The sequence below is a fragment of the Miniopterus natalensis genome, chromosome 9 (assembly GCF_054644295.1).
Source record: "Miniopterus natalensis isolate mMinNat1 chromosome 9, mMinNat1.hap1, whole genome shotgun sequence".
NCBI lineage: Eukaryota > Metazoa > Chordata > Mammalia > Chiroptera > Miniopteridae > Miniopterus > Miniopterus natalensis.
The window spans coordinates 70,302,023-70,308,955 of NC_142089.1; the positions used below are offsets into that span (position 1 = coordinate 70,302,023).

The 6,933-nt window shown below is 42.3% G+C and overlaps 1 pseudogene; it reads right to left on the reverse strand.

Annotated features, from left to right (window-relative positions):
• Positions 1-715: 715 nt before the first annotated feature.
• On the reverse strand, positions 716-1,738 carry LOC107530394 (centromere protein L-like; annotated as a pseudogene).
• Between the last annotated feature and the right edge of the window lie 5,195 nt (positions 1,739-6,933).

Below are 6,933 nucleotides of genomic sequence, written 5' to 3' on the forward strand. Positions count from 1 at the left end.
AGACTGGAAATTAACATTTTATAAATTGCACCTCTTTCAAAAAATATTTTGCATCATTTTATAAAGAATTACCCCATTCCATATTTATCTTTTAAATGATTTTTAAAATGTAATTTTCATTTTTTTCATTTTTGAAGTGAACATTTAATTCAACATTGCAATAATAATTGAACAATATTAAAAACAGAAGCATATTAGTGGCTTAAAAATGTATATTAATTTTAGTTTCCTTTGGAAGGGATTTTTTTTTTTATTGCTAGTCCTCTACAGCAAAATGATACTAGGAAAATATCTTTGAAGAAAGAAATTCTCTCTGAATGCAAGTCTAAAATGCTTTAAAGGGATTAATGGTTTTAAAGACTCAAATCAGATATTAGCGATATCTCATTTGAAACCTAAAAATTTGACATAATAAACATTACATATTTTTTTAGAAAGCTGGCCAACAGATTAACAACTCTGCATTGTCTAAGGACTGGCATCCCAGATCATCAGGACTGTTACACCAGCACCTGGCTGTGGTTCATTCACTACCGCCTTCTCTGTTCTTCTAGATCCTTCCTAGCTTCCATCTGGCAGCTCCAAAGGCACTATGAGAAAAATAGATGCAGAGATGGCTGCCCATTTCTCCACCTGTCCCTCTCAGCATAGCAATTAGGCAAATAATCAATGAGAAAAAGGTATATAATCTATACCTTATGGTCCCCACAAGGCTTCACTCAATTAGAAAAATTGCCAGTTCTGTCAAATATGCCAACACTCCAATAAGGTATTTGACACAGAATCTTTACTTTTCCATCAGTATGTGCTGAAGCTATAGATGTTGAAACATGAACCAACCTTATGGCTGATAAATGAATTTTGAAATGCCTATAGAAATGTGAATAAAGGCAGTCCATGAATAAGTCACCTTCTCCCTCAGTAACTTCCCCAGGTGGTGTGTGGACACTGTCCCACAAAGCTTGTCATCCACTGGATGTATGACGTAAGAAATGTCCAGACATTGAGGGCTACAGGGTATAGACCAAAGAAATTCAATAACAGCCATATAATGGTCTACTTTGCATGCAGTCTACATAACAGCCAGGAAAGATTAAACACATTGATTCATAAGGAACTGAAACAACAGTCAAAAGTTTTCTGAAACCAGGTTCCAATTATGACTGTATTAATCTCTGCCCCATTTACAAGGAGTAAGGGCAAACAGGTAAAGTCCTCTGAGAGTATCCAGAAGATTGTTTTCAAATATACATCAGAACCAACTAGTTCACAATATTTCACATTCTGTTCCCAGAAGGCAATTGAGATTTTTACAGAATTTGGACAAGAAATGCTTCAGGGTCTCTTTGTGTTCTTTCGTTCCTGGGAAAGTAGAGAAAACCACTCTGATGCTGAAGTCTTCTCCCACTTCCACAGCAAGTCCTCTTTGCTCAGCAACAATAAATGCACTCAGAGGTTTAGAATACTCTTGGAGATTAGCATAGGAGAATTTATATAAGGGAGTTAAACTATATAAAGTCCATTGTTTATGCAAAACAAATACAACCTTCTGAGGATCAACATCTCCCACAACTGGGAACACTGGAAACACCTTCGAGGTGTAGTTGGGACAAAGGAAGTCAGCTTCCTGGCTGATTCTGGTCGTTTCTGCAGAGGGGTGGCACCTATAACGTGGCACTTTAAGTCCTGAGGATGCACTTTGTCTGGGAGTCAATTCTGGTGCATCAAAAGAATCCATGATCAAGGGTTGTGCTTGGAGAATTTTTTTCCATACCACTCCAGGTACACACTGAAACGCCTGAAGGTCTTAAACTTTTGTAGTTCAAGGAGCACTTTGAGAATGTAGTGAAAATCTCTTCAATAAAAATGCACATATGAACATGCAAAACATAATCTTAAATATCACTTCAGAGAGTCTATAGACCCCATAGTTACCACCACTACCACCAGCTTCATTCTTCAGTCTCCCAGGAATCCCCTGAGGTGCTCAATAGACCACCTCAGGCATTGTGACCTGCAGAAAACCAGTTAACCTCCCTGAGCCTTGAGTTTCATCTCCTGTAAGATCTGCTGTCACAGTGCGCTATCGTGCTCCATCACAATACGCTGAGGAGGAAGCGAAATATCGGTTATGGAAGCACATTGAAATTATGGATTCCTGTGTAAATACACAGTGATTTTGTTAATGAAATTAACTCAAAATAAGGACAGTCTTCCCTCTCCTGTGCCTTTCCTGGACACTATGATGTTGATGTTACCTGATACTGAACCTGCTCAGACTCTTCTGTGTTTTATCAGAGCCAAACAAGCAATGCTTTCCCAAAACTGTCCTCTACAATGATAGAAAATAAGTAAGTGTTTCCCCTCTTGAAACATTGCCCCTTGTTTCCAACCTCTCAGTTTTCCTTCCCTCTCCATCCTGATCCAGAGCTGTCATAGGGCTCTGAGTTCCTGAACTGCTGAATTAATTCATGCTGAAGCCACCGTGACCTAATGAGGTATTTATCTCCAGCAGTATTTCACATTTTAAAAGCAAGCTGCACTGTTAGGGCTACAGCCAATGCAAAAGAATGAATCTCTAATATTGGAGTTCCAATAACAGTTCCAATAACAGTTGCCCTGGTCTGGGGAAGCTATTTTTTAAGGCAAGTCCTCAAGTCAATCATGTAGGCTATCGCATATTCCTCATAAGTCAGAAGACTAAGTTTGTCACTTGCTTGAAATTTTTAGAGGTGAGAAGATCCTCCCATACCAGGCAGTATTTTGAGAGAGTAAAGAATTCTGCCCCTCTTTCTATAAAGAACATAGCTTTTATCTAAAAAGAAGAGGAAGGGAGGGTCTTTTTCAATACCTGTACTGTCAGAACCCAAGTTGAATGACATTGGTTATCCCAAGGTCTTCCACTTCCATTAGTCTTGGGCAAGCCCTCTTGGCCACCCAGAGCTCATGGCACATGATCTGGTTGTACAGGGATCACCAAGGGATCACTTTGGGGGGGGGGGAGATGCATCGCTTACCCCCCCTTTTAACTGAAAAGCACTGAAAGATTCAAAGCCTGCTCCCACCTGACCCTTTCCCACTTATCCCCCATAAACACACACCAGAGCAAATCTAAGCCCAGACCCCTCTGTTACAGTTCTTGCCTCACCCAGTTATCTTGTCTGACTTCTGATAGCCTGTCCCTTGCCATTCTTGCTCCCTTACGGCATTTTCCCCATCCACAACTTCTCCCTGCCCAGGATCCTGCTGACCTAATCAAGTCTTGACTTGAGTTAATTTGAAAGCCTCTAGATCCAACTCATGGCCCTGACAAGTCTGAGCCCACCCCAGTCCTACAAGAGGAGCAGGGCTCTTCCTGGCTCAGGTTGACCAGTTCTCTAAACATACAGCCAGCTCTGCCAATTTCTCACCACAGACTTACAATCCAAAGGAGAAACTTGTAAGTTCATACACTACTCTAGAAGCTAATAATGATGGTGTAAAAGCTTCAAAAGTAATCATGTCTTAAACAGACACACACACACACACACACACACACCTGAATCTGCATTAATTTCATTTTTTATGTAATCCATGCATGAATCCTGGACCCTGTATTTCCTATTTACCTTCCTTTTCCATTTTCCTTTGCTTTCTGTGCAAGTTTTAATGGCTGAACTGGAACACTTAGGTTCTGTGAAAATATTTGCCACCCAAATTCCCAACAATAGACAGTTGTCCTAGTTCATTGCTGTTGTTTTATGAGTATCTTGGCAGGGAGAGAATTGGCTTCATATTTCAAAGAATCCCCTTTCTACTAAAAAGTTCTTGTATCACCACACATAAGCACTTATAATGTGTACTCAGGTAGTGGAGCCACCAGGACCCACTAAAAAAAAAAAAAAGACAACTCTTTGTCTCTCAAGTCCTGCTAATTAGCTCAGTAACTTGGGGCTTAACCTCTCTAGGCCTTGGTTTCCTCATTTGTAAATGAGGATTTGTTTGAATGTTCAAGGTTTCTTCCTGCCATGACCTTCTACAGTTCTATCAAAACAAGCCACAGCAAAGGAAATTATAATTTAACTCTGTGCACAGGGATTTTAAGAATATTACAAATCTGCAAATAGAGTTTAAGATGTCATCAATCTCCCTTTGCTAACAAAATGTATTTCCATTTGCTCCCACTGTACCCTTTCACTGAGTTATTGGAAATAACCTTGAGGGGTAAGAATTTGATGGGTTTCTAATAGAGTGGGGTTCATTCTCTTGCCTTTAGATTCCAAAGTTAAGAAAGGATTGAAGCCAGCTCCTCTCACCACGAGGAATCCAGCAGTAGCCATCTCAATTGGGTCCATCTCAGTGTCAAATGAAATGAATATAAACACATGTTTTCATAGACGGAACACACACAGGAAGGACCCTTGGCTCAGCTCTCTTCATCCTTTGTTTCACCAGCAAGGTAAATCCTTTCTGGAATCAAAAAAAGTACAGAAAACTCATGTTGTTAGCAGCGACCTTTGATATGCATCCACCCAATCATTTGTTCACTGAGTCAGGTCCCACTGGCCCCTTAAGTCGTGGAGTTGGGGGTGTGGGGGGATAAAGGCTGAGGAAGCAGCGTTGCCACTCTGGGATGGTTTCTCCTGGCTGGATAGTTGATTAGCTGAGCTACAACTGTCACTTCGCTTCCCACAGCCCCTAACTTCCCAGCACAGCTCTGAAATGCCTCTGCATAGCAAAGGTCAACTCAGTAAGAATGTCCCTGATCATTTTAACAACATCGTGAGTCTAAGAAATGCCAAGGGATGAACTATAAAGTCTTTACCTGCAGAGACTTGGCCTGCTGCCTGGACGTTATTTGGTCTTTTTTCTTCCCTTATTCCCAGGACACTGGCTCTGTCACTTTACTGTTCCTTTGGGCTCTTATTTAAACTCATGGGCTGTGTTTCTATGTACAAGAAATAAGTGGAGATCTAGGTCTTCAGTTTCATGCAACACTCAGAAGAAATGGCCAGTCTTAGCCCTGCCCTCTTACAGAGCTACAGTCACACAGGATTATTTCTGGCTCACCATTCAGCCCTCAACCTCTACTTCTCCACATATCTCTTTTCTAACAAAAAACAGCCTGAAGGAAAAAAACAACTAGCTGCATCTTCATTTTCTTTATTGTTTTCTGTGAACAAAAATATAACTTTTCATTTTTTCCCATTAAGTCCATGGTTGTGTGTAGGGTAAAGTGTTGGAAAGAGCTATATCATGTTCAAGATTTCATATTTTTAAAAAATATTTGCTGTTAGAATATTAGAATTCTCTCTTCCAACTATGAGTTCAAAGGGGTTAGGAAAAATTTACTGCCAATGGTTTGGTTTATGAAGGTCTAGAGAAATAGTCCACATAGGATAAAATAAGACCAAGCAAAGAGGAAAATGGAAGCTTTCACTACCAGAAATAGGAAAGGGACCCTGGAACAAACCAAGTGACAGGAGCATCCCATAAGAAAAGCATTTTTAGAAGCTTGCGCACACCCCCTCCCTCCACACACATCATCCATACAGACACACATACACTCACATGTATCTATGGACACATAGACACACACCTAGATCTGGACCCAGCGGGATGGATGGTGCAACCAAGCTCATGTTTCATGGGCTCCTTTTGTGCTTTGTCCATGATAAACCAGTACTTTCTAAATTCTGCTGCAGAACCAAAGCTCAATAAAGTTAAAACATGATTCTATATCATTTTTAAAACATAGAAATCCCTGACTACCAAAAATCCCTGGTGTCCTACCAGAGAAGACCATTTATTCAACAAATATGGTTTTTGAATGTGAACATTGGAAATATTCTAGGCACTGTGGATACAGCATCATAGAACGCTGGCCTTGCCTGTGGCACTCTTTTCTGGTGAGATGGGCATACAAAGAGATCACTCAAATTCAAGCATTTGGTGTGTGAAAACCGTATGAGGAAGTACAGATAAAGGAAAGGCAGCTAAGTCTTCCTGGGGAAACATTTGTGCTGAATTTAGAAGATTGAGGAGGGGTTCACTAAGGGAGTAGGAAGGGCATAGAGAACAAAGGGAACAGCACCGGTAGCAACAGAGGAGAGACCGAGTGTGGGGTGTTCAGTGTGGGTGTTCAGTGTGGGGTGTTCAGTGTGGGTGTTCAGTGTGGGTGTTCAGTGTGGGGTGTTCAGTGTGGGTGTTCAGTGTGGGGTGTTCAGTGTGGGTGTTCAGTGTGGGTGTTCACTGTGGGTGTTCAGTGTGGGGTGTTCAGTGTGGGTGTTCAGTGTGGGTGTTCAGTGTGGGTGTTCAGTGTGGGGTGTTCAGTGTGGGTGTTCAGTGTGGGTGTTCAGTGTGGGGTGTTCAGTGTGGCTGTTCAGTGTGGGTGTTCAGTGTGGGTGTTCACTGTGGGTGTTCAGTGTGGGGCGTTCAGTGTGGGTGTTCAGTGCGGGTGTTCAGTGTGGGGTGTTCAGTGTGGGTGTTCAGTGTGGGGTGTTCAGTGTGGGGTGTTCAGTGTGGCTGTTCAGTGTGGGTGTTCACTGTGGCTGTTCAGTGTGGGGTGTTCAGTGTGGGTGTTCAGTGTGGGTGTTCAGTGTGGGGTGTTCAGTGTGGGTGTTCAGTGTGGGGTGTTCAGTGTGGGGTGTTCAGTGTGGCTGTTCAGTGTGGGTGTTCACTGTGGGTGTTCAGTGTGGGGTGTTCAGTGTGGGTGTTCAGTGTGGGTGTTCAGTGTGGGGTGTTCAGTGTGGGTGTTCAGTGTGGGGTGTTCAGTGTGGGGTGTTCAGTGTGGCTGTTCAGTGTGGGTGTTCACTGTGGGTGTTCAGTGTGGGTGTTCAGTGTGGGGTGTTCACTGTGGGTGTTCACTGTGGGTATTCAGTGTGGGTGTTCAGTGTGGGTGTTCACTGTGGGTGTTCAGTGTGGGGTGTTCACTGTGAGTGTTCACTGTGGGTG